Below are 27,441 nucleotides of genomic sequence, written 5' to 3' on the forward strand. Positions count from 1 at the left end.
GACAGACCACGCTGCACCCCAGAAGCAGCCAGCAGCAGGTTCGGCTCCTAGGCGGAGGTGTGCAAGCGGCTCTCGCCCACAGTCACCGCCCCCCTCAGCTCCCATTGGCCAGTGCAGAGCCAGTGCTTGGGGCGGGGGCAGCACATGGAGCCCCGTGGCCCCCCTGCCTAGGAGCCGGACCTGCTGCTGACCACTTCCAGGGCACAGTACAGTGTTAGAACAGGTAGGGACTAGCCTGCCTTAGCCGGGCAGCACCGCCGACGGGACTTTTAACAGCCCAGTCGGCGGTGCTGACCAGAGCCGCCGCGACCCAGTGCCTTCCATTCCGCAACCCAGTACTGGGTTGCAACCCGCAGTTTGAAAACCACTGCTCTAAACTGCAGCCTAAACCCCGTTTCTTCCATGCTGCCGACATCCCCGGGAGCTTCTGACCAACTGTACACACCAGTATTTAATATCACCCCCTTCTCATCTCCTCTTCCCCACTGATTTCTGCACCTCAGCAGCCCAGATCCCCAGCTGATGTAAATGGGCTGTACTGATTTCCACCAACAGAGGGTCTGGCCCTCCGGCAGTAACCCTTCCATGAGTTCTGAGACAGCTGCATGAACCCGTGACACTCTTACACTGCGTTGCATTGTAAAAACAGAGAATCCTGATCTGTATTCCCCTTACACCGATATGACTCCATGGAGGGAGTTACTCTTGATCCACACCGGAACAGGAGAGGAGTCAGGCCTAAAGAATTGTAGGATCAGGAAAAGAGCATCCGGACTAGTGCAGCAACCCTTTTAACAGCTATTGTTACTGCTTCCCCAGGTTAAAACGTCCTGTGTTTCTCAACTGTGATAGCTCCGAACACCGTGGAAAGCCAAGGGAGTGAATCCAGTGTGCGTGAGAGGCAGATCAGGTCCCTCTGCCTCACAATGCTGCACCGGTGATGCTGGGGCGATGCCGAATTTTCCATAGAGGCATCTCCTGGACTCAGTCAGTCTCTCACTTTTCCCAGCAGCTCACGCTGTCTGGTTACAACCTCTCAATAATAAACGGGAGCTAAGATGTTTTCATCCCGGTGATGCACTGAGGGGAACTTGCTCATTTCGTTTCAGCATACACCGCCGTACCGGCATCGCAGACACCGGTGGGCACCAGTGTAAGCCCAGGAGCAGGGATCCAGCCGGAGAGGAGAAGAGGTTTTATCTGATGAATATTCAATACGCAGCTGAAATTTCAGGTCCCCAGCTAATCCTTAAAGATCTCTGCCCCATGGGGAATCGTGAGCTAGGTTTGCGGGATAGAGGATCAGAGGAGCTCAAAATGGAAAAGACTGTATATTACAGATGATAGAGTCTGTCCCCCTGCAAGGGCAGCAGAGGGGCTCAAAGAGAGGCTGGATTTGCTTCTGTGTTCCCAAACGTTCACATTTACTCCAAGTGTTTTCCAGCATTATCTGTTGAGTTAAATGTCCTTTCAGATTAGCCGCTGAGGCCCTGGACTTTCGGCAGAGTGTCAGTTATTTGGAGGATTAGGCTAGTCGCAATTACTAAGACTTCGACGCTAGTGCAGGTGAAGAGACGACAGCTGAACAGCTTCCATTTTAAAAATCCGCAGCCTGTTTGCTTTGTGCACTTGACAGCACTTTGCCCCCCCCATGCCCCCCAGCCGCACTCTTCCCCCAGTACAGTCGTGCAATCAGCCAGCTTTCTTTGTTGCTTGTGTGGGTCTTTTTCACAGCAAGAGGGGAGAGAAAAAAAACCTCTTTTGAAATAGGAAAATGGGATCACACGGCTTGGCAGGGGGAGTCCCGGCAGGCCTAGCATATGCTGACACTGACTAGATTTCATGTGGAGGATGTCCCTTGAAGGTGAAAAATTTCACAGTTCAACTCTGCTCCTGCTGAAGACAATGGTAGACTTTCCATTAGCTTCAATCAGAGCAGGACTGGACCAGTGCCACAGAGCCGAAGAAGCTCTATGTCTATACAGCACCTAGCTCTTGGGGTCCTGGTCCGTAACTGGGGCTCCCAGCCGCTAACAAATGATAAAGAAGAAGAATTTGCCTCTCCATAGAGTCTTGCAGGGTCTAGATCCTTTGAGGTGCTTGGGAGACATTTTAAACTTGAATTAATTAGTCACACTCTGGTGTGGTAACGAAGGGATGTCGAGGAATTACTTAGCTCAACACACAATAGAAATGCTGCCATCTCTGGGGTGGAACACGGCAGCTGTTCAACTGCTAACAGCAAAACTATGCCACAGTTTAGGAAAAAAGGTGTAGGATCCCAAATCCAACTGAAACCACAAGGGGAATTTAGACAAGCACCATGGGGTGCTCGGACTTGGAATTTGGTCCGGACAACAGAGTTAATGCCTCTCCGCTTAGAACAGGGGTCTCAAACACGTGGCCCGGGGGCTGCATGCGGCCCGCAGGGTTGTTTTCTGCGGCACAGGGCTGTGTGTGTTGCTCTTGCTTCAGGCAGCGCCCCCAGCAGCTCCCATTAGCTTCAGTTCTCCGTTCCCGGCCAATGGGAGCTGCTGGGGGGTAGTGCCTGAAGCAACAGCAACACACAGACCCCTGTGCCCCTCCTCCCCCAGGTTCCGGCCATTTCCCGGAGCGGTGCGGGGACAGGCAGGCAGGTGGCTCCCCGAGCCCCTCCTGCAGCCCAACCCCCTGCTGTACCCCACACCCCTCCTGCACCCCACACCCCAACTCCCTGCCCTGAGCCCCCACCACACCCCACACCTCTCCTGTCCTCCCTGGGGGCAGGAAGGGGGCAGAGTTGGGGTGGGGATTTCAGGGAAGGGGTTGGAATGGGGGCAGGGCCTCATGGAAGGGGTGGAGTGGGGGCGGGGCCAAGGGTGGCAGGGGGAGGTGTCAGTAATGCGGCCCTCGGCCAATGTACTAGTCCTCATGTGGCCCTCGTGATCATTTGAGTTTGAGACCCCTGGCTTAGAACAAGGGCCAGGAGGTCTTTTAGGAGCACAAGCAGTCAGGGTCTCAGCTGCAGGTCCCGTCAGAAACACGGCACGCCCAGCAATGCAGCATCCATGCCCGAGTGACTAGCTAGGGGGGATGGTTTGATGTTGACTCAGCAGGGGGCTCGGTGCTGACTTGGCAAGAACTGCGCCACCCATTGAATCAGCGCCACCAGCGCCTGTGGTGCCTGGGTCTCCCATCTGAGCACTGACCCTGCCCTCCCTCGCAAGGCGGGGGCCTGGAACCCCTCCCAGACAGCTCCCCCTTGCCATGCATTGGAACTACCAGAAAGCAGCAGCCTGGCCTCGAATGGACCACTGTGATTCAGGCCTAATCTGGTTACTTCCTCCTACTCTCTCTCTGGATTCGGGAGAAGCCTCAGAGCACCGAGGCAGGCGCTGATGTGCTCCACGCCTCCCCAGGGGCATCACAGCAGCCCTGGCATGGCCCCCGGGGAGGCCAGGAACAAACCTAGCCATTGCCCAGTGCCCAGGGGCCGGCTGGCACAGAATCCATCTCATGCATTGCTTTACCTCTGTCCCTGACCCTCAGCCTACTTACTTCTGTCTTTCCGTCCCTCTCCTCCCCCCCAACCCCCACAATACAGCGAATTCATCCCGATTTAATCTTCACAGTGCATCAGCGTGAAAAACTTTGCTGTTTTGTCTTAATCTTTACCTGAGGTCATATTTACTAATCCTTTCCCTAATCCCTCAACGCCTTCACAAATAAAAGGCCCCATCCTGCCCAGGGCTCGGAGAGAGACTGAGCCCTGAACTCCCACAGATGGTAGTGGGAGGTGAAGGGGCTCCGCACCCTGCAGGATCGGCCCTGAAAAGTTCAACTAGGGAATAAAAATAAGTCCCAGAACACATCAAACCAATGTTAACTCACAGAGGTGCCGGCGCCACTGGCTTAGTTTTCAAGGTGAAACCATTTCTCCCCATCAAGATGGTTAATAAGTATTTATTAAGGGATCTGATTTAAAGGAACAAAAATCTAAACACTACAAGAAGGGACCTGGAGAAACACTTGGGGATCTGGAGATGTGGAACTGAGGGAGGAAGAATGAACAGCACATATTTCCCTACCCAAATCCCAGCAATTCATTTTAGCTTACGAGCTTCCAACGTTTAACAGAAGGGGACAATAAATAATCTGCTTCTTAAAAGGTACTTGGGAAAATAAGCACGAGGCTGCATTATTGCTGCTCCTCTTAGATCATGGAAAAATACAAAGGCCTATTAGATCCTGTAGCCCCTCTGTCCCAACGCACGCCATGCACCACGGCAAGGCAGGGCAGCTCCCTAGGCAGCATTCTCCAATGCAACAGCCATGGACTGCACCTGCTGTAGCTCTCTTTGGGAGATCATTCCTCAGTCCAAGAGGCCTGCGTGTTCAGAAAAGTTCCCTGATATTCTGCCAAAGTGTTTCCTTGCTCCATTTCAGCCCGTCACTCCTCGTTCTAACCCTTTGGCAATCAATCCCCCCGCTCCAATGATGCTTTAAATATTTATCCAGCGCACAACCGCTTCAGCAGGACGGGTCGGGGGAGCCGCACCTCAGAACACCTCACAGCCCTCACCACAGAGGGTGCAGAGCCCTGTTCAAATCCCTTCTCTCCCTTAGTTGGAATCTGCTGAGAGACTCAAACCAGAGGTCTCCCACATCCTGGGGAGCACCCTACCACTAGGCTGGATGACAGGAGGGCGTGCCTGCCCCTCCCTCCCCCCACCCCAGCTATTTGGTGTGAATTCACCTCAAGGTCCCGATCCAATACATCTGCGGGATCGGGCCCCGCAATGCCTTAGGCAGCCAGCACTAAAAGACAAAAGCAGGACACATGCAGGAGCCCCACCCCCTCTGTGGCACTGCTCCCTGCCCCCCCCTTACCCCAAGGCCCTGCCCCTGGACGAGCCAGAAGCCAGAGCCAGGCTGCTGTGGAGAGCCCCAAACACTCCACCTACCCTGGGCGGGGGCTGGGGTGCTCAAGAGCAGCCCCCGACCCATATACCCACCCCCAGGGCAAGCTGCCCAGGCAGGTGGAAGATCTGGGACATTTGTATACACCTCTCCCACCCGCATCCTAGGGTCTGTGCGCTCCCCTCCTTTACCCCCCCCCCACCCTAGGGTCCACGCACTCCCCTCTCCATGCCCTCCCCCAGTCCTAGGATCTATGCATACACCTCCCCCTGCCCATCATCCTATGATCTTTGTATGTTCTGGTCTCCCTCCTATAGCGAAATCCTGGGAAGAGGACAAGCCTCCAGTCCTCTCACTGGCATGCAGTTGGTGTACACCGCTAACTCCCAACTAGCATTAACAGGAATGTCACAGAGAAGGGAGTGTCTAGAACTGGGACTCTGGAGCTCTATTCCCAGTGCAGCCACTGATTCACTGTGATGCCCCTGGGCAAACAACTTTCTGTGCCTTGGTTTCCCCATCTGAAAATGACACTACTTCACTATCACAAAAGGCAAGGCACTCTCAGGGGGCTAGAGAAGTGTTAATCCCATGGGACAAGGCACTGGTGAGACCTCATCTGGAATCCTGTGTGCAGTGCTGGGCACCCATAGTCAGGCAAGGTGAATTCACACAGGAGCAGGTGCAGAGAAGAGTAATTGGGATGATCAGGGGAATGGAGGACCTCTCTTATGGGACAAGACTGGAAGAGCTTGGCTGGTTTAGTCTCTCAAAAAGAAGGCTGAGAGGATCTGATTGCTCTATAAAATGCACAAGGGAGTAAAAACCAGTGAGGGAGAAGAGCTATGGAAGCTGAAGGACCATGGTGGCACAAGAACAAATGGGTATAAACTGGCCCTGACCAAATTCAGGCTGGAAATGAGAAGAAGGTTTCTAACCATCAGAGGGGTGAGGTTCTGAATTTATGGAGACAAACAAACAACTTAATTGTCTTTAAGAGAGAGCTGGTGAGGGTGGAGGGCAGTGTTTGGCAGCCCTGGGGCTCGCGTCTGGTTTATGTCTGATGTTCCTAACGCTCATGTTTCAGGGCATCAGCCAGCCACCTCGGGGGTCAGGAAGGGATGTTTTTCCCCTCACACGGTGGGGGGTTTTGGTCTCCTTCCTCTGAAGCAACAGAGCTGAAAATGAGACATTAGGCGGGGTGGGCCAGGGCTCTGAGCAGTCTCTCTCTCAGCTGCTTGGCTCTTGCTCCCAGGCTTTGGATCTAACTGATCGCTGTATATGGGGTCAGGTAGGAATTTTTCCCCAGCTCAGGCTGGCAGTGACCTTGGGAGTTTTCACCTTCCTCTGTGGCGTGGGGGTTTGCGCTAGTTTGGGGTCCATCAGTCCAGCTCACAGCTCCCTGATGCCATAGGGGGGCGAGCTGGGGGAATTAGCCCATCCCCTCCATGCCAGCCAGCCCAGCTGGGAGATCAAACTGCCCCTTGAAACATCTGTACAGACAGCCACGCCCCCGCAAGCCATGGCCTAGCCCTTGGCATTCTGCTCTCCCCACTGCACCTCCCAGCCCTCCGGCCTGTTGCACAGAGCCGCAATGACTTTCTTTTTTTCCCCTTTTTTAACTGTGCAAACTAAATCATTCTGTCAGCATCCCTGCGAGGATCCGAGCAGACTCACCGGGCGAGACAGCGCGCGCTTGGACAGACCCGCTGGCCAGCACGGCAGGCTGGAATTTGCAAGCTGTCCTGATTCATTAAGGCGCTAACACCGCACGCCTCACTGCTGCAGCGCTCCCCCGGCCAAACAAAATGGTGGCAGCGGGCGACAATCCTAGCAGCTAGCGTGCCCTGCTCCCTCTCCGAAAGCAATCGGATACCACTCCCATCCACCCCAGCCCCTTCCCAGCCTCCCCCCACCCGCCATGCGGGACAGGAACAAGGAAACCAGCCACCATATTTGGGGGTGACTGCAGAGAAATGAGCGTGGATTTCCCCTACGCTGCGGCCACTGGTGAGCAGAGGGAGCGGGCCGGCTGAGGGGAGGGAGCCATGCGGCTAGGAGAGCACTCTATTTTATTGACTGCTGGAGCGGAGGCCGGGGTAAATGGGGGGGCGCGGACGTGCAGCCAGTGCCCCAGGTGCCCGGAGCTGGCACACCAGCCTTTTAAAACCCGTACCAGATGGGAGTCATTTCCCCCCCTGCTTTAAATAGCCTCTGAAGCTGAGCCAGGAACAGTTTTGTTCGACAAACTCCAGGTCCCCTGCTGCCCACCTCCAGCTCAGTGCTTGGGGCGCGGCGCAGAGCTGGCCATTAGCACCGGGGTGGGCGGAGGAGGTTTTGGAGAAGGACTCTGGTTCCAAGTGGATCCTGCAAATGCGAGTTCAGGGGAGCAGGCAGATAAACCCAGCTGGTTAGCAACTAGCCCTCTCACCCCCGCAATATCTGAGCACCAAGGGATGGGGCAGCGGGATCCCCACAATGATTAGCAATACGAGGCATCAAGTGCTGAGACAGAGATTTAAAGGGGCACATATAAGAAGGACACACTTCCCCTGGGTATGCCCTGGAATTTACCTGCCTTCAATGGGCGTCAAATCCCCCCGGGGAGCCAGGCCTGCCAAATACACAGGCCTCGCCCACTTGAGCCGAGGGAGAACTCCCTTAGTGAACATTTCTAGCAGGTCCAGATCCTCTCTGTGGGCCAACCACTAAGAGGCAACATTGCTCACCTCCACACACAGGCAGCCTCTAGCAGAGGCCCTTTGGTACGGGGAGCGGACCCAGGGTGATCCTCACCTGGTGCCAGGCGCTGCCGTGCCAGTGGCTCTGATGGAGCCCCAGCTACTGGCCCAACGCCTCTGTAATTCAGCTGTCCCCCTGCCCTCACAGGACCCTTATCCCTGTGGTGACACTGCTCTGCCCAAGTTGTAGAGATGAGAGCCTTGATCCGGATCTCAGCTCTGGCGGTGTAAATCCGGAGGTGCAGCACTCAAGCCAGTGGTGTTCTGCCGATGGACACCACAGTAACTGACAGCAGCAGTCCCCTGGTTCTGGAGCCAGGATCAGTGTGACAAGCACACAACTGTACTGATCCATTCTTGAGTTGAACACCTCTCTCAGGGCCTGATCCTGCCTCCAGCTAAGTCAACGAGAGCAGTGCCACTCACTCCCCCTGGAGCAAGACTGGAGGCCAAATGCCCCCTTTTCTACCAAGAACTAATCTCACTTCCCTTAACCCTTTCCTTACCCCTCTGTTCCGCCATACCTGGTGTCAGCCCTGGTACCCTCCCCAGGGCAGCACCCTCCCCATGGCAGCAATCCCCTGCCTGTGGCATGCTACCCAACCAGCACGGTGTTCTTGCTAGGTATCTAACAAGGGTCTGATGAGACAGCAGTGTCTCTTATTTTGCATGCTACACTTTTTCTCTAACAAATCAGTCTCCTGCCTGGTTTTCCTGCTGCTGTCTCCATAATATTCCGCATGCACGCACGCAATAACCCCCAAATCTTTCCCCTGATCAGTGCCAGGAAGAACCCCTTAGACGAGTGATAATTTAATTAGCAGTTTCATAAAGGGTGAGGGCATCTAACAAATCGGAATGAAGTTTTCAAAGCCGCGATAAAGAGCATTGATGAGGGAAGCCGTGGACATCAGAAAAGCTTTTTGATAGCGCACCGCACAAAAGACTAATCTACAAGGTCAGTAAGTACGGTATAGAGGGTGAGCTACTTGAGTGGATAAAGGGCTAGCTTCGAAATCAAAGACCCAGTTTCCTTGTGAGTGCTAATAGTTTGGGAAGGAGGGAGGTGAGTATTGGAGCATCTCAACGATCAGCATTAGGACCATTTTTTTGCGCTCGCTTTGTCAAGGACCCGGAGGAAGTACAGTGCAGCAAGGGGGTGGTGTTAGCAGAGGACATGAAGTCAGGGCAGGCAGTCATGTTCAAGGAGGCCAGAGAGGAGCCCAGGCAAGCAGACAAGTTGATTCTGCAACTGACCACAGAGCAAAGAAAGGCAGCGCGGCTGGGACAGATGGGAAGGGAGAAGGATAGGCTTGGGAGTGGGAGGGAGGTCAGACCCAGAGCAGCAGAAGGAAAAAGGAAAGCCAGAGCCCTTAGCATAGGACAGATCTCCTGCCTAGAGAGTCTGGGACAGTGGGCATGTGAAGGGTGGCTCTTCCCAGGCTGTTAGGGGCTGAACACCCCCCCTCCCGCATGTGCCATTTCACCTGATCCAGAGAGCCAGGAGGCTCCTGTGCTTAAGGGACTAGCCAGGAGATCTAGTTCAATTCTCAGCTCTGCCCCAGCCTCCCTGTGTGACACGGGCAAGTCATTTATCTCTGTGCCTCAATTCCCCCTCTCTGAATTTGGGAATGACCCTCCTTGGTCTGTCTTCATCATACACTCTTTGGGTCCAGGATTGTTTCTTACTGGACACTTAGTGCCCAAAACCCAGGGACCCCCATCTGCAGTGAAGTCTCTGACTTGTCTTCTGATCCCCACATCACAAGAGATTTACACTCTCATACAGGGGATGCACAGAAAGCCCACGGATTGGCTGCAATATACTAACTGCCTAGGATAAAGGCAGCACTTCTAAAGAGTGCAAAGCCACAGCACCTCTCAGGGGCAGCTCCCTGGTGCCCTAGATAAAGACACCTACAGTAGGTTGGATGGAAGGGTGGGCCCCCCACTGGGGAAGATGGGGCAGTCGGGAGTGTGCTGAAGCAGCACAGTGCCTCTGGAGACCACAAGGGGGTGCCATCACTGTGCCAGCTTGGAAGGGGAAGTGGTGTTCCAGCTCCTTCATGCCCCCCAGTGTCTAGCCCAGTGGTGGGCAACCTGCGGCCCATCAGAGCAAGCCACTGGCGGGCCGCCAGACCATTTGTTTACATTTGCATGGCCGCCCGCAGCTCCCAGTGGCCGCAGTTCGCCATTCCCAGCCAATGGGAGCTGCGGGAAGCGGTGCGGGCCTGGCCACCGTTTCCCACAGCTCCCATTGGCCGAGAACAGCAGACTGCGGCCACTGGGAGCTACAGGCAGCCATGCAAATGTAAACAAACGGTCTGGTTGCCGGCCAGTGGCTTGCTCTGCTGGGCCGCAGGTTGCCCACCACTGGTCTAGCCCCAGCAATGGCATGGCAGGAGGGTCGCAAGGTGCTGGGGGAGAAGCTCTCTGCATCAGAACTCTCCCTGGTGCATGTGCCGAAACCCCTGTGCAGAACATGGCCTTCGAGCGACAAAGTACCACACTCAATAGCTGCATCTAACACACACGCACGTCACATAGAAAACGGGCCTGATTGTTAAAGACAAAGCACACACTGCATGTGATTTGCATGTGCATTTACTGCAATCAGGCACACAAATAACCAGAGCCAATGATTTGTGCATGCAATTCCGGATTTATATGCACAATCACTGAAACTGCACGGGCAATTTCAAATGTAAACCCAGCATGTGATATGATTCTATATTGTGGCATACACACACAGCAGGGAATATAAATAGCCTTATTGAATAATGGTCCCAGGAAATCCTTCTTGTGCTTTGCAAAGAGCCAGACAATGAGCCCATATTTGGAATGCTTTGAATACTTTCTCATCATCAGATTAGAGAGATGAAGAAGGTAAAGCAGAGGGCAACCACAACAATGCCACCCAGAGGCAGCAATCTTCACTCATTCATAGAGGTTATAGCAACTAGGTCAAAAGTCTCCAGAAACGAAGAACAAAAGGCTCGTCTACGGGAAGAGCCATGCAGAGATGGACCCAAATTCAGGTGCCAGCCAGGCAACGGCCTAGGGCACAGTGGCGATAGCATGCAGGTGGGCACACACCCTGGAGCTCTCTACTGACCCCATCCAGATCAGGAGCACTGCTGGCAGGCTCCGAAAGGAGCTGCTCCTGCCCCACGCTGTGCAGAGCCCGGAGAGATGAGGAAGGAAAATGTAGTCCCCAAGGGCTGGCCTGTTCTCCCGTGGGAGTGGCCACAGAGCGAGGAGGAGACAACACAGACAGGATGGATTTGCTTCCTGCCGCCCCGACCTGTCCAACATTTCCTACACACGACGTATGTGACCGTGTCACCCATGCTGAGTGTGTATTACGCATCCCCCCGCTCACCAGCGGTTACAAATGCACGGACTGTATGTGCTGGGCCAGATCCTCATCTAGGGTTGCCAAGTTGGTAATACTTAAAAACCGGACACTCCCGCAGGAGAGCCAGAACCTCCCCTGGCCTGCCTCTTTCCCCCCAAGGCCCTACCCTCTGTCCACTCCTCTTCCCCTCTCCCTCCTGTCGCGTGCTGCTTTTCCCCTCTCCCCCACCCCCACCCCACCTGGGTCAGGAGGGACTCGCCTGCGGAGCCAGGGCTGGGAGCTGCAGCTGCCCAACACAGGTAGGAAGTGGCCCCAGCTGAGTGGGGGCTGGAGCGGGTGATGACTCACCACCTCCCCGCCTCCTCCGACCGCAGGAACCAGACATTGGGTGTCCGGTCAGTAGATCTGACCGGGCACTGTCAGGTCCCCTTTTCGACCAGACTTTCTGGTCAAAAAACGGGCACCTGGTCACCCTATCCTCATCTAGTGTAAACCAACGAATCGCCGCTGAAGTCAATGGAACTACACTGCCCCTGGCTCTCTAGGTACAATAAAAGTGGCATGGCCCAATGGATAGGGCTGGGCTTACCTCCTTGTTCTGGGCCACCATAATGGCAGTTTTTAAGCCAAAGCCCTCATCGAAATCAAACAGGGGGATGGCCTAAAAAAAAATCAATGGGGCTATGGCCCAGCTGCTGCCAACTCACCATGTGACCCAGGACACGTCAGTTGCCTTCTGTGTGCTTTGGTTTCTGCAGCTGTGAAACAGGGCTCACAATAATGTAAAGGGCTTTGAGATGTAGGGTGCAACTAAGGACTCAGTGGGGTTTCTATTTCTACTCAAAGCTCTCCAGGGCTCCCACAGCTGGGATGCTGATGAGTGGCAACAGATGCCGAACTTCCAAGTAGCAGTCATTCCCCCATTCCCAAATATAATTTTTATATACATATAAACATTTTAAAAGCACATTTTCCCATTGTGTTTCTAGGCCGGCTCTGCCAACAGCTGAGCAGGCTACCACGCCGTCCATCAAATCCTAATACAATTCTGGTGAGTTGGAGCACACAGATCCTGTAATTTATAGGAAGACTGTCATTCTCAAAACAAAAAAATCCCTAGAAACCCAGCACATTCAGAGTTAAGGTGAAATTTAAATGAAACCCAAACATGGGAAAGAATGAAAATCCACTTAACTGCCTTACTCAAACTGCCTTAACTCTGCCCCATTAGTGGCACCTGCCTCCAATCTTCCCTGCTTTGATCCTTTCATACTTAGCTCCTGTGGGCTTTCACTCACACCATGAAGATGTGTTTGTTATTATGAGGATCAAGGACATTTTCTAAGGGCTTTGAGAGGTTTGCACAGGTCTACATTACAAAGTTAACTGGTATAGCTATGTCAGCTAGGCATGTGAAAAAATCACCCCAGCCTGACATAGCTACGCGGCAAAAGCCCTAGTGTAGACACAGTTATACCAGCAAAACAATCCTTTAGCCGGAAACAGCTTATGTCAGCAGGGGAGGTCGTTTAACTAAGCCAATTCCTTTCATCGGTATAACCGGCATCTTCACTAGGGGGCTCTTCCGGCATAGCTACACCGGTACGGCTGTGCCAGCAAAGCCTTTGTAGTGTAGACAAGCCCTTACTCAAACTGCTGGAACAAACTATCAAGGCAAGTGGTGGATTCTCCATCTCTTCAGCTCCAGACTGGCTGCCTGTCTGGAAGATGCTTCAGCCAAACACAAGTTACATGGCTCAATAAAGGGGTAACTGGGTGAAATGTGATGGACAGTGATATACAGGAGGCCAGATGAGATGATCTAATGGTCCCTTCTGTGAATCTAGAAGCACCACCAACCCTTAAATGACCACAGGAATCTGGTCCTCAGGTTTCCATTTCATCCAGGAGACAGCAGCTTGGGCGTTCATTCTTCCCTAGTGACCCTGAGGGGGATCACCCCATCTACTGAACCACAAACACCACTTCCAGTGGCAGCAGCATGGGCTTTCCTTGGAGATCTCTCCTCCATGAACTGACCTAGCCTGATCCTGCTTAGCTAGAGAGATGAGCAGGGCCCACAGGGGTACAGCAGCTGCACATGAACCAAGGGGGCAGAAATGCAGTAGTTGGGTGACATTCTAGGGCACTGAAATGTCAAATACAGGCCTAACTTTGAATACACAGGGCCAGAGCCACAGCTGATGTAAATCAGCAGCACGCCACTGAAGCTAAAGGAGCTGTACTGATTTACACCAGTAAATATGATCCCTTATGTGCACTGGTGACTGACAATACCAAACTGTCCCTTACAACTCAGAAATCCTTGAAAAACTAATGCACCCTGAGAGTTCTAGTCTACATGTAAACCATATTCTAAAATCAGAACCACTGAGCAGCAAGAACCAGACACTGACGTGTCTGCTCAGTGCAATTACAGATGCCAGTCCGCAACTAACAAATTAAAGAAGCCCACACAGAAAGAGTCTTGAGAAAACCCTAACGGAAGCATTTCAACTCACACCCACACCTAATGGTAGGGCTGGGAAGTCAGCACTGGGAACATCCTGAGAGCAGCAGAACCAGCAGCATTCAGGAAAAAGCTCAGAGCAATCGTAGTGAAGGAGCATTAGAGATGCACAGTCTCACGGGGAAGACAAAAGGATGATCAGGGTGAAGGATAGAGGCATCTACTGCATATGTGACGGAGGTGAATGACAGGTTAAATAACAGAGGAATGGAAAAGAATGGAGGAACGGTGTTCAAAAGAGAAACTCCCAGTGGAGAACATCAACAGCTGGAGTGGAGACAAGAGGTGGATGATTAGGGTTGAAGGAGACATATAAAAGCCAGGTATGTGCAAAAGCAAAGCAACACCCATCACATGGGAGGGTGAGGTGGAGAATGACTGAGAACTGGGGGAAAGGTCTGGGAATGAGAACACAAAATTAAAGAAAAAGAAGCCTGAAAAGTAACTGAAAATCATGATGAACTGGAATGGGAACTGCTTTAGACCAGACAAGATTTAAAGGCCCAAATTCAAACACCATATAGCCACCACCCAAGAGCCGAGGGAATCACTTCCTTGGATTGCTAGATGGCCATCTGACGTCATGCTAATCAAGGACTTTAAAAGCTGCGCTTAAGGAAACTGAAGTCAAGGGAGGCCCGAGTCCAGGATGGGAGTGCATCAAGACCTCAGCACACTGGGGCAAAATCAGCCCTGGGGCATGTGGATGCAATTCTTATTCGTTGCAATGACATTGTGCAGGCTTATGCCAGGCCAAATGGGTCTAAAAATTACTGGGCCTAATTCTGCTCTCAGTTACGCTGGCATAAATCTGAAGCAAATCCATAGCACTCAGTGGAGTTACTCTGGATTTACACCTGTGAGCAGAACTGGATCCATGGCCCGCGGGATAAGATCACATGCCTCTCTAGGGCCCCTGTAGAAACATCTTGGCAATTCAAATACAGTTTGCCAGTTGTAACCTCAACCACCAACCAGTGGGGCCCAGAAATGATTTTCAGGGGCGGATTCTGTTCCCACAGCTCAATAAATCAGGAATCACTCCAATGGCGTCAGTGGAGTTACACCACTGGAAAACTGGCATAGGTGAGAGCAGAATCAAGCCCCTAGGATGGATCTGAAGCGTGACATAGAAATGGAAGGCTCCATGTCTCACAATGACGTGCCGGGGACGTTTATTACCCACTACATTCTCTAGCTGGAGAACTAGTGCTTGCTCTTGACAAGAGACTGATTCAGTGGTCTAGGTTCTTTTCCATCTCTAACTTTTATGACTTCTAAGAGCTTAAATGGGAAGATGCAACATCCCAGCATAAGCATCATCCAGAGAGGAAGAGGAGGGATGGCGGACATTATAAACTCCCAGAGTCCTGTGCTCACAATCTGGCTACATCAGTGGTAACCCGAAGTTCCAACTGTTTGCAATGTAGTGACGATATTTGCTATAAAGTGGGGCTCTCTCTGACAGGTGACTATAAAAATGGCATCGGGGTAGCCATGTTTGTTGGCTCATAGATCCCATATGAAATCTTCTCACCTGACACATAAAAAGGTGGCATTTCCCTTCTGATGCACCATGCCCAGTAACAATGATTTTTCTGGCCAAATTATATCCTGATTGGCAGCTGTGCCTTTAGTAGCACTGCATAAGCATGAAGGAATCCAGAATGTGGCTGTTAAAGAAGCAGCTTATGATTCCGAGTGATGATACACAGGAAGGGGAGAACCCAGCTTGACTCTCAGATCCCAGGGGAAGTTGCAGGGCTGGAGACTAGGGGGAAAAAAAACTTTTTATTTGTAAAATGGGTACATCTAAGATGGAATCAAAGGGACAGATGCCGGAGCCTCTTACAGAGTCACTTTTCAAACATTTTAAATCCTTTGTATTAATTATCCAGAAAGGATTACACTTTCCAATCAAGGCAAAGCACAAAAGGAGCACCCTTTGATGAGACCGAGATGGGTCCAGGGAGCTGGGTGAGAAAGATCACTGACCATGTGACAGACAAAAGGAGAAGAAAAAATATGGAATGAGAGGAGAGATTACAGGCCACGAGACCCAGAAGAAAATAGATTAAAGCAATTCTGCAGCACGCGTTTGCTAGGGGAATCACTTTTTCACACACCAATCCTCATTCTGATCTTATTTGCGCCAGTATAGATCAGGAGTAACCCTAATTAAGGCAATGGGGTAAACCTGGTGTATGTGTCTCAGAATCAAGCCTCTGTTTATATCTGAAAACTAATTTTGGAGTGTTCCAAACCTCAGTAGTTAGCCCAATATGGTATGTAGGCTGATCCAACCACTTCCATAGAATACACGGGTTCCCCTTTACTTCATTCTGCTGCTTTAAAAAGTTGTGACCTTAAAATCCTTTTCTGCTTCTAATAACAGGCTGCCCCGTGCATTGATATGGATTGTCACAGAAGACCCTGCGATGCCATCCGCCTGCTTCCCCAACGTAGGGGAGGGCAGTGTGGGAAAAGAATGCTCGGCGTGTGACAACTGACAATGCTCTCAGGGCCAATACCCACTGCCCCCAAAGACCAGAGGCACCCCGAGAAGAGAGGACTTTTAAGGATGTGCCTGATACACCATGCAGCACCCCCCTGCACTGCACCAACTGGGATGTGTGTGGAGCTCAGAGCAGGGTGAACTGAGAGGTGATGTGTAAGTCACAGCAGGTAAATGGGCTCAAAAGCTTCTGTAACACATACGTGTCTGAAGATTAAACCTAATACCCTGGCTGAGAAAGACATGTGCTCACACAAAATCCAACCCCACACCTGTTTGATTTACAGGATCACATCTCCTCTCTCCCACCAATAGATCAATCCTGACACCTCTCAACACAGACAAAGAGTAAATACATTCTGGGCTCTCCCACCACCCCCTAATAACTGAACCCACTGCTTTGCTCCACACCCCTATGAATGAATTCTGGGCTCACCCTCTGCAAACCCCCCCACAAAATAAATGAAATCTGTCCCCCAATCCAAAACTGCTAGGCTCCCACATCACATAACAACGCCACTCTGGGGCTGCAGAGCTCCGGGGCACACAGGATACCCTGGGCCTATGAGAAACACTTTCTGAGAATCATAGATGCTAAGGCCAGAAGGGACCGTGATGATCATCCCAGTTGACCTCCTGCATCAAGCCTCCGTCCCTTCCAGTCGACCAAGAGCAGCTCTCCCCCGCACGGGCCACTCTGTTCCTTGCTCCCCGTTTATCTGCAGAGAAGATACCACTGGCTCCCCGGGCCCTGCCCAGCCAGCTCGCCCAGGCAACACCCAGCGTGGGTGGGCAGGAGGGGAAGCCGGCCCTGCCCCAACATGGGCAGAGAAGCAACGAGCACAAGAGTCGCAAAGAACCTTCCCCTCCTTTAACCGCAGCTCTGAACGGGGTGCAAGCCATACCGGCTCAGAGCCCCTTCGGGCTGGACTCGGCTTCACGTACACCATTGTTACGCTGATGCCACTTGGCCGCCGCCGATTGCTGCCATGAGACCTGCCCCTTGTCCACATCACCTTGGAGTCGGACCCCAAAGCTCTGAGCAGATTCCATTGTTTTCTCCCTCTCTGGCTGCATAAGGGCTTTGCTGGTTAGGGAAAGGGGCTGCTTTCCCCCCCCCCCCCCCACTATTTGCTGATTGGTTGTCTGCTCCAACCACCTCTTATTTTCTGCCCTCCCAGCCCCTCCGCTGCAGCCTCATTCCCACCTCCCCTACCCCAGTCAATATTGCCAGTCCTTCCCCCCGCCCCCCAAGGCCTGTTAACTCAGCTCCTCCCCACTCACTCCATCTCCCACCAGACTTAAAGCTGATCTAAGAGGCCATTTGCCTCCCTTTTTTGTGTTACACCTTGTCTGTCCTCCCTCCCCCTTTGTCTGTCTGGTCTATGCAGACTGTAAGCAATTCAAGGCAGGGACTGTCTCTTACTCTGTGCAGCGTGGAGCACAATGGGGTCCTGATCCTGGGGCATCACTGGCTTAACAAACAATCATCCTCCTCCACTCCACAGGAGGTAAATTTCAATGGAGCTGGGTGTCACTAGGCAAACAGGCTCATCAAAGAGGAGTAAAGATCAGTCCCATTGGACCTGCCCAGCTCCAACAGGAGACAACTTGGGTTTCCATTAAGGAAAAAAAGGATTCAAAGCACTAGCAAGAGGGGGAAATGTTAAATGCTCCTTCGGCCAAGGGAGGAATTCAGTCTCCACCTCTGTTACCAAAGCTCGCAGAGCTGGAGAGGGATCCAACAGGAAAAGCTGGGATTGCCCCCAGATTCGGGGTCCTCTGGGGGAGAAAAGCGCCAGAAAGGCCCCCTCTCTCCTGGAAGTTGAAGTTGACGCTTGGGGGCGGGGGGGGGGGGGGGGGAGTGGAGGAAAGCTTCAGCACTATATTCTTGTTGAGCACCAGAGCATGAGTAAACACGATGGAGGCTTTTCGTGGTCTGGTGAGTTTAAGCTATGAGCTAAAAGTTTAACTATTAATACACTTAATCAAGGGGTCCTTCCTGTGCCCAGGTTTGGGAAAACAAATTTGCCATCAGTGAAGAGGGTGGGGGAGAGACCAGGGCAGGTCAGCACCGCCCCAGCGGAACCAGCTTCCTGAGGAGGGGAGTGGTGGATCTGTGTGGAGGCTGGAGGAAGGGGAGGGGGAGGGCAGGACTGGAGGGGGCTGGCTCCGGCCTCCTCATTGTGAGCCTGAATGTGGCCATCAAAGCGCGTGATGGAGTGGCAGCCAGACAAAGTGTGGAAAGCCACACCACTGCGCCGGCAGGAAATCCAGAGTCTCCCAAGCAGGGAAGGCATTTGAATAGCAAAGGTAGAAGAGTGCCAGAGGAGATGCCTGCTGCTAGGTCCCAGACAGAGCGGGATCCGGGCCAGCACCCAGCCAGGCTGCTGACGGGTAAGCAGGGAGCTGGCCTCAAAACAGCCATCTTGGCGGCTTGGCATGATTTGTTTCAAGACTCCTCACCCTGAAAGTGGCAGTCACTCCCAAAGGCTCCCCCAGCCCATCCTAAGGATCCCAGCACCAGAACCTGTCCTGCATCGGGAGTGAAACTTCCCACCAAGGGGGCCAGGGCAGTTCCTCATTGGGTGTGAGCTGGCGTAGTGCCATGGACTCCCTGATTTACAGGTCCCTGGAGGATCTGGCCCCAAAGCCAGGGGGTGGGCAGCCCCTGGGAAAGCCTTGGGGCCAAATCCAGGATTGGTGTAAATGGTGAAGCGATGGCACTCGTACGATCCAGTGGGCCTGCAAACTCAGGAGATGGGAATGGAAGGGACCAGGGGCTGGTAGCAGCCAGAGATACAGTAACACAGCACCCTTCCCTCCAGGTTTTCACTCACACCTGCATCATCTGCTACCCCCCAGCCCAAGCCCACGTGAAGCCTGGTCTCCAGCCTTTTTACACCCCCAAGAACAGATTCAAGCGGCCAGACCGCTGCCCAGAATGGGGCCAGCATGCACACCCATCAAACGCCTCGTCTGCACGAGCTATGCGCCTGTGCCGCCCTACAGATGCCGCCTGGCCAAGGTAGACGTAGGGCCTGAGCCTGGATCCAGTGGCGTGAGAGCAGATGCAGGCCCAGGGAGAGTAACTGACACCACCGCTCACAGGGGCTTGGCTCACACTGGCTTTCAAGCTCCAGATTGGCCCTTCCAGGCACAATGGGCCCGAATCTGCTCTCCCGCACACCAGTGTAAATCAGGAGGACCTGCACTGAGATTAGTGGAGTCAGACTGGAGTAAACGGAAATCAGGTAAGGTGAGCGGAAGTCAGCCTTCTCCCTCTCTCCTTCTCCTCCACCCCACCACCTACACTTTCTACAGACCCCTGAGTCTGGCTCAGTCGCAGGGTGGGCACTGCAGCAAATTCACCCACTCCCTGGTACGGTCTTCCATGGCACCTAAGGTGCTGGGGACCAAATCCTCTGCTTGTGTACATTGGCACACTTCTGTAAAGTCACAGAACTCTGCTGGTTTACACCAGCAGTGAGTCTGGCTCAGAGCTTTTAATGTCACACAGTAAACCCCCAATTCCTTTATTGCCCCTTTGCCAAACTCAGCCCTCCTCTGGAGGCTTTGGCCTTGGAGAAAGCACATGGGAAAGAAGCAAAATATCAGCAGAACTTGCTCCACTGTGGTGTAAATCTGGTGTGACCCACGCTGCTAAAGGCAACGACGTGACACTGGTGTAACCGAGAAGATGATCAGGCCAGTGATCTGTCTGGTATTTTGCAATAAAATTACAAGCCCCCCTTGCAATAGTGTCTCTCTGCGGGGCAGGCTCCTGCTTTGCTAGGATTCAGCTGAGAACATGGTCAACTCATGTCACCAAATGGCTCCCAGTCACTGCTGCACTGGAGCCAGATTGGAACCAGCACCCTAGAGGTGAAAAGCCCCATATGACCCTGTCCCCCACCCGGAGCCAATCAGTCCCCCTCCCCCCCAAAAAATCCTCCAACCCTCTCATTTGTAATTCACCTTGCTCTGTGTTACCAAGCTTTGAAAACTGAATGGGCCAAAGGGCCAGATCCTCCACGGGTGTAGATCATCTCCATTGACATCGGTGCGGTTATGCTGATTTACACCAGCTGAGGGTCTGGCCCTAAGTGCTACTGGCGGAGCTCAGAAGTGAAACCACCAGAAAACCACATTGTGCTTAGGAACAAACGATGATACCGACAGGCAGCTGCGTAGGGTGACCAGATGTCCCGATTTTATAGGGACAATCCTGATTTTTGGGTCTTTTTCTTATATAGGCTCCTATTACCCCCATCCCCTGTCCCGATTTTTCACACTTGCTGTCTGGTCACCCTACCGGCGAGCTGCGTGTCCCCACGGGCTCCAAACGCATGGCCCGAGAGTGCCCCGGTGAGAACAAGTCAGGAAATGCCATGAGCTCCCCTCTGCCTTCTCTCTGGATCATTGCTTAGGAGGAGAGTTTATCCCCTAACCTATGGGGTGGGCAGGGGGGGTTGATTCCCCAAAACCAATGGAGGAGATGCCACCGGGTCTGCGGGGAGGGGACACACTTAACCAAAGGGGACATTTCCCCTGCTTAGGGAGAGGACAATTTGGCCTCTCTGTGATAGAAGCCGCTTGTGAGATGCACTGGACAAGTCCCTACCACAGTAAACCCCATTACAGCATCCCCCTCTAGCACGACTCATGACAACTGCATCTTTTATCAAGGAAGAACAAGCTGGTTTTTGGAAAGAGGCACCTGCAAATACATCCTCAGCCAGTTAATGTCACACATGCACTTTTGGCTTGATCAGTCCTCAGCCTTCAGTGCATCCCACGCTGCTGGAGTGTAACACGGCCCAATGTTATTTCACAGGCACCGCGGTCCAAACTCCGTGCTAGCATAAGCCGGCACGATTGCACCAAAGTCAACCTTGTGGCATCTGGCAGAGACAAAGCTGGGTCCCTTTGCTCCTCAGATCTCTGCCCTTAAATCCATGTCAGTAACAACTTGGCTCAAAGCCTCAAGCAATTCATCTATTTCCCCACCAAAGTGGTGATAACCTGTGAATGATGTGTGCATGCATCCATTCAAAAAGTTTTACATTGTACAAAGCCCTTGCACACATGACACACACACACACACACTGCCTGCACCACCACCGCCTTCTCCCCTTCCCACCCCCCATTCAATAACCTCTGCATGCTTCAAATGCCCTTGTTTAGCCCAATGCAGACACATCTAATATCTTCTTTTATTATCTCTCTAATCCAGGGTAAGCAATCACGTTTTGCAATGTGCACTTTGCATTTGCCACCAGTAAACAAAACTCCCACGCAAGTTCATTCAATGAGTTTCATTCATGGAATCAGCCGAACTTTCAAATGATTCCGAACATTTACTATGTCGATTTCATTTGTCCGGCGCTTTAAACTGTCATTTCCTCATAAGCCACTTTGTTAGCTTTAATGTGCAGAGGAAGAACATCAACTAGAACTTCAAACACACAGAGCCAAGTCAACCCTCACCAGCAGAAAGCTATAGGCGCTTCTTTTGTTAGTTTACTTTTATTATCACACTCTGATGGGTTAACCCCCAAAAAACCTCTGGAGTTCAGACCATTGAGTCTATAAGGCTGATAAAATGCACATCTATGCATACACGCACACAATGGTGCCTACTTGGATTTAAGTGACATTCCCATTGCAGGGGAACACAGTAAATGTTACCAACAGCTCCCAATTCCATAGGGGGACACTACTAAAATCAGGCAATAAATTTACACTTGGCAGCAAAGGGAGCTAAACCCGCCCCTCTCTGCCTTGCCAATGTGGGCAGAAGCCTTGGAGAATGACACTTAAGGGTTTTGTGCTCAATAAGGCACTAAAGAAGCCAATTTGTTTTTGACATTGCACTGAGAGTTCTCATCAAGGTCTAAATGCCCAGACTGTTTGTTGTTGTCATTTTTTCAGAAGGCGACACCATGCACAATCTTTTAGGAAAGGAATTTTTTTGGAAAGGGGCACTCTGTTTTCTATGTCTAACTAAAGGGTACTTTACACGCCAAAGGAAAAACCCAGGTCTGCTTTTCTATTAATCAACACCTCTTAAAGGCAAAATCCTTGCTACTTGGCCTTCAATTTCAATGGCTCATGCTTCTTTCAAAGCGCACATTAAAGCAAAGCTATTTAACTGTTGGAACATTTTTAAAAACCTCACACAAATAAACAAAAGGAAAAAAACCCAGTTACAGTAGCACTAAGTGAAAGCAAGTATATTCAGGCTGGGACCTTTGTCAGCCCAAGTTCTCCCTATGCCTAGGTGCAGCATAGAAGACCACCCAGTGTTTGGGGAATCCTCCAGCACACAGAGGGGATAAACGGGGTTGGAGTTAACAATGAAGTTGCAGTCTGAGCTCTGAATTTCCTGGCTTTGGTGGGTTTAAGCTGGACCCCACACAATTACTTAAAGCAGTTGCTTGTAGGGAAGTAGCCTGCAGGCCAAATTTTCACTCCCAGGTGCTATGGGTGCATTTTTTAATAAATCCCACACTTGGACAGGCAAATCAGGGAGAGAACCACCTAACCACCCTCCTGTATAGGCAGCTACCTGATCTGAAGTCACGGGGTCCTATCTGCATGCATAAGCATGGAAGTTCATGGGTAGCTTTGCGGGAGCAGTTCCTGGAAATTTAGCCTTTCGTGTTTCTTCCAGCAATTTAAGAACTTTTTTTTAAAAAGGTGCAACAGCAAGTGAAGGTGGGGAAGTGTCCCCGTGACAGAATAAGGGGTCCAAGGAGCCTGGAAAAGCCAGGCAGGGGAACCATTAAAGGACCACTGACATTGTCATATCAGTCAGGGCCTATTCCCAAAGGCATCAATAACACAACTTCCATTGAGTTCAGTGGTGCAAGATCTAGCCCCTACCCCTTGCATGCAATATATCTTTCAAGCTGCATGGTGATAAGAAATGTGCCCTACATCCTAATTCAGTGGGTTACACATGGGGCAATCCCAACCATTAAGTTGTTCTTTTAAAACACGGTATTTCCCAGGTATCCTACAACTAAGAGGGCATGGATCCTTTACTCCCTCAAGTAGTCCTCAAATCACGCCAGTCATCCCATCCTCTCCAAGGAGTCTACTCATGGGAGCAAAGATTGCTGGATCAGGGTCACATGGAGCTCTGCACACATGTGATCTGTTATCACTGGATGTGTGTACAGCTTTGTTTATGTTTAGGACCCAGAATAAGTAGCACTTCCTTTGTAATCACTCATTTGAGCAAAGAATTAAAGGACCCAAACCAAACAACTGGGTGGAATGGGAAGGGCATTGGTTATTGGAGGATAGAACATTGGGCCTCAATGAGTTGAGCTAAGATTGAGCCGAGTTTTGTATAATAATCAACAGTACAGTAAATCATTTGCAAAATACACTACAGCTTTACAGCTAGCAGCGTGCGCTGTGGATGCGTATTAGATAAATTACACATTGTACATTGCAATCGTCTGCTTCCATTTAATCTTTTATTCTTAGTGTACGTTCAGTGCCCACACATCAAATGCAGGGGGAGTGGAGCTCCAGTATGAATTGCATATTACCGACTCAAAGGCAAAGTGGGGGGAAAATATTACTTGGTTAAAAAAAACAAAAACCTTAAGTTACTTGTCACACATGGCTCAGTTCCAGTGAGCCGCGCATCCTGCACGCCGGCCATCCCTCACTGACTGCAGTTTGGGAAACAAAACTAAAATGGGCAACAACAAAATAGACGGATTTCAGCTACTCTGTGGATGCAAAATTTGCTTTAAAAATAAATGAAACAAACTCAGCCCTCCTGTTGCTTTTATATTTAAAAAAAAAAAAAACCTGTAGAAAACTCTGAACAAGTGACCCAAACACTTTGAATACCCTCTGAGCTACAGAAAAGAAAAAGATCAGCCCAGCGAACGCTGTTCTGCCCCAAATCCTCTTCCTCCAGCTATGTAAAAAAAAAAAAGGGGGGGGGGACAAATTAAAGCCGGGAAAACCCAAAGTCTGGCCCCCAGCCGCCCTTGTGCTGCTCCCCGTCCCCTCCCTCTCCCCAGCAGCGCCAGGCTCTGCATGGCAAGTTGGAGGCAGGCGAGGGAGGGTGGGCGGCCTGGGTTTGTTTGCTGAATCGCCAGACCCTGGAAAGCAGGGCTAGGAATTGCTGACAGCCCCTGAGCTGCAGCGGCGCTAGCGGGCGCCGCTCTAATCCGCGGCTCACACAAGCAGAAGGGTCAGCTAGAGCCAGCCTGCTGCTTTCAGACACCATTGTAACCCGGGAAACAAACCAGTGATTAGATCAGGAGGGGGTGGGCTCCTGATCAATAATGCAGCGTCCTGGGATAGAGGGGCTGGCTGCAGCCACCGTGCCACCGCCCCGTGTTGGAAACTGACATTTGCCATCCCATTTCCCCCTCCTGTTAATTTCACTCAAGGGGGGAGAGAAGGGGGGCAGGAAGGACAATTTCAATATTGCAAACAAAACTTTGCTCATTAAACAAACGCCCCGTCCTCGCGGCCGCCACAACAACCTCCCTCCCCCCCCATGCTCCCGGCAGCAACCCCAATAAAGCAGCAGCGATCTGGGACTTACATGACTCCGAACGCTACAGGACACACACACACACACACACACACACAGGGGACTGGTCACTTTCTCCGGTGTCTTTCCAATCGCGGTGCGTGGGGTTTGCTCCACCCCGCAAAAAATACCCAAAACTGGAAGAATCGGGCCGGGGGAGTCGATTAGTTTCCCTGGGGGGGGGCTTTAAAAGGAAAGTGCGAGAGGGTGGCTAACCCCCTCCCTGGATGTCTCTGCTCCAGGGACCCCTGGTGCCAGCCGGGCTGGAGCGAACTCACGGGTCATCTCCCGTGGAGGATCCCATCCCCCCCAAAATCCCCTTTTTTGTCTAGACCCAGTGATCTGAGACCAACCTTCTGCAGCACTTCTCCATCCCGGCGGAGGTAGGGACGAGGGGGGTTAGGGATAAGGGGGTGGGTGGGAGCAAAGGGTTTGATCTGCCCCCTCTCCCCTGGGCCACTGATCAGCACCTGAACGGAAGGGAAATTACAGGGCAAACTTTTTCCCGAGACTTTTCCCCCAACTCTTCCGCCGCCCGTGAATGCATCTGCATATTTAGCGAGCACAGAGGCCTTTTCACTCTCATGCACCTACCGGAGGAAGAGCGATCCGGAGCAAGAGCAGGAGAAGCAGCAGCGGCAGGGGGAGGAAGGAGGAGAAGGGAGGGATGGGAGCTGCAGCCACCACCACTCCGGGCAGTGCGTGTATGTGTGTGCGCGCGCGAGCTGTCGCCGGCCGGATTAAAGAGCCAAATCCAGAGCATGCAAAAAAAAAAAAAAAACAACACCTGCCAAAAAATTATCTCTTTACAAGGCGAGGGGTGTTTGTCTCCCTCCCCTCCTGTGGGGCGAGGGGGTAAATCAGCCGGGCGGGGGGGGCTGCAGCGCCCAGATCAAAGGGTCGCGTGCATGGGAGGGGGGGCTCACAATGGGAAATTGAAAAAAAAAAAAAAAAGAAGTGAAGGGGTGGAGGGGGGGGTCTCTCCTCGAAGGCAGCGTCTCCTTCCCCGCAAACCCACCTCTACATCCCTCCTCGCTCTGGAAGTACATAGACAGCCGAACCACATTGCATAGGGCTGCTGCTGCTGCTGCCCGGGGGCTGCCGGCAAAACCCGGACCGGACCGACTCGCCGGCTGCCCACTGCCGCCTCCTCTGCCATCTCCGCCTCGCTCCCTTGGCCCTGCTCTTTTGCATGCTGAGCGCAGGCTTCTCCCCCCGCCCTCCCCAGCAACCAGCCCCAAAGTGAGCTGCAGCCCGGGGTAACTCCTCGAGCCGAGCAGGCAGCGCCAAGCCGCCTCCAAAGGAGGTTTTTATGCAATCGCTTTGATTATTATCTGATTAACTTGCACCGTGGCTGCTGCTGCTGCATTCCCACTGGCCACATCCCAGTCCCCAAGCCCTCTGCCATCCCTCGCTGTCTCCTGCACTCCCTCTTTTTGCTCTCTCCTTGTGTTCCGCCGCCACCACCACCACCACCTTGAAAAGCAACTTTTAGTTTATCACCGTCCTTCCCCTTTAAACAAAATAAAAACAAACCCCAAAGTAAGATGCGAAACTTTGCCCAGCCGGCATTCAGCAAGCTGGCCTGGGGAGGTGCTAGCCCAGCGGGGCTTGCGTCTCAGGGGGGACGTGATTTTTATTTGGGGCTTTGTTAAACTGGCCCGTTCGGAACTTTCCCCTGGGGGCGGGGGGGGGGGGGTTGGTATAATACTGAGGTTCACGCTGCTTCCTGGTGAAAACACGCTCCCTGTGCCTCACCACAAAATATTTCCAGCACATGGGCTGATTCATTGTGGAGCCTTTTTTTATGAATAAAGGTTTTCCCAGTGGTTCCTTTAGAGGTGTAAATACTTCAACAGACCACTTGTGGTACTCGTGCTAAACTTTGAAAATCCTTTTTATTAATTATTATTATTATAACATGTAGATACAGGTGTGTGTGAGAGAGAGAGCTTGATGGTTTAGCTTTCCTCAATCGATTCAGATTGCTTGGACTCAGAGGGCAGCTTTCTGTGGCATTTCAAGCTATTCTGAGCTGAAATTGTTCATACTAGTCTCTGTACATTATCAATACGTGACATAGGCCCTCAGCATAATGCAATGTGTTCATGTATTGTATTTTTATTACATACCTTGGGCACATATATATACATGCCACCTATATATAAATGCCTATATAGCTTCTGCTAACTGCTATAAGGCCCCCTTAAAAGGGATATATTACTTGGGGGATTGATTGAGAGTGAAGATTACAGCAAAAATTCAGAAATTGACCATCGAGATATAATTAAGCTGCAGGTCCCTTTTGTTTTCTTTCAACACATGATGCAGACCTTCATCCTTATACACATTACCCCGCTGGCCAGGGGATGTGTTATTACATTCTTTAATAATGTATTTTTGTATCACTTGTCTCAGGCTGTTTACCGTCTGACAAAGTTTGGGTTTAGCTCACTGCATGACGTGACCTTCTTATATGTCTACACTACAGGATTAATTCGAATTTATATAATTCGAATTTAGGAAACCGATTTTATAAATTCGAATGTATTCGGCCACACTAGGCACCATTAATTCGGTGGTGTGCGTCCAAGCTACCATAGTAGCATCGATTTCCAGAGCGTTGCATTGTGGGTAGCTTTTACATAGCTATCCCATAGTTCCCGCAGTCTCCACCCCCCTTGGAATTCTGGGTTGAGACCCCAGTGCATGATGGGGCAAAAAACATTGTCGCAGGTAGTTCTGGGTACAGCCTCCCCCTCCCTCCCTGAAAGCAACGGCAGACAACCATTTCGCGCCTTTTTTCCTGAGTGAACTCTGCAGACT

At 51.8% G+C, this 27,441-nt stretch overlaps 1 protein-coding gene across 1 annotated transcript in view; it reads right to left on the reverse strand.

Moving 5' to 3' along the window:
• The window catches only part of CXXC5 (CXXC finger protein 5), a 97,938-nt gene extending 72,649 nt beyond the window's left edge, over positions 1-25,289 (reverse strand). The window contains exon 1 of the mRNA XM_065409727.1: positions 25,210-25,289. The gene's annotated coding sequence lies outside the window, so the exon portion shown is untranslated. The remainder of the gene's footprint in view (positions 1-25,209) is intronic.
• Between the last annotated feature and the right edge of the window lie 2,152 nt (positions 25,290-27,441).

Source organism: Emys orbicularis, chromosome 8 (genome assembly GCF_028017835.1).
Source record: "Emys orbicularis isolate rEmyOrb1 chromosome 8, rEmyOrb1.hap1, whole genome shotgun sequence".
NCBI lineage: Eukaryota > Metazoa > Chordata > Testudines > Emydidae > Emys > Emys orbicularis.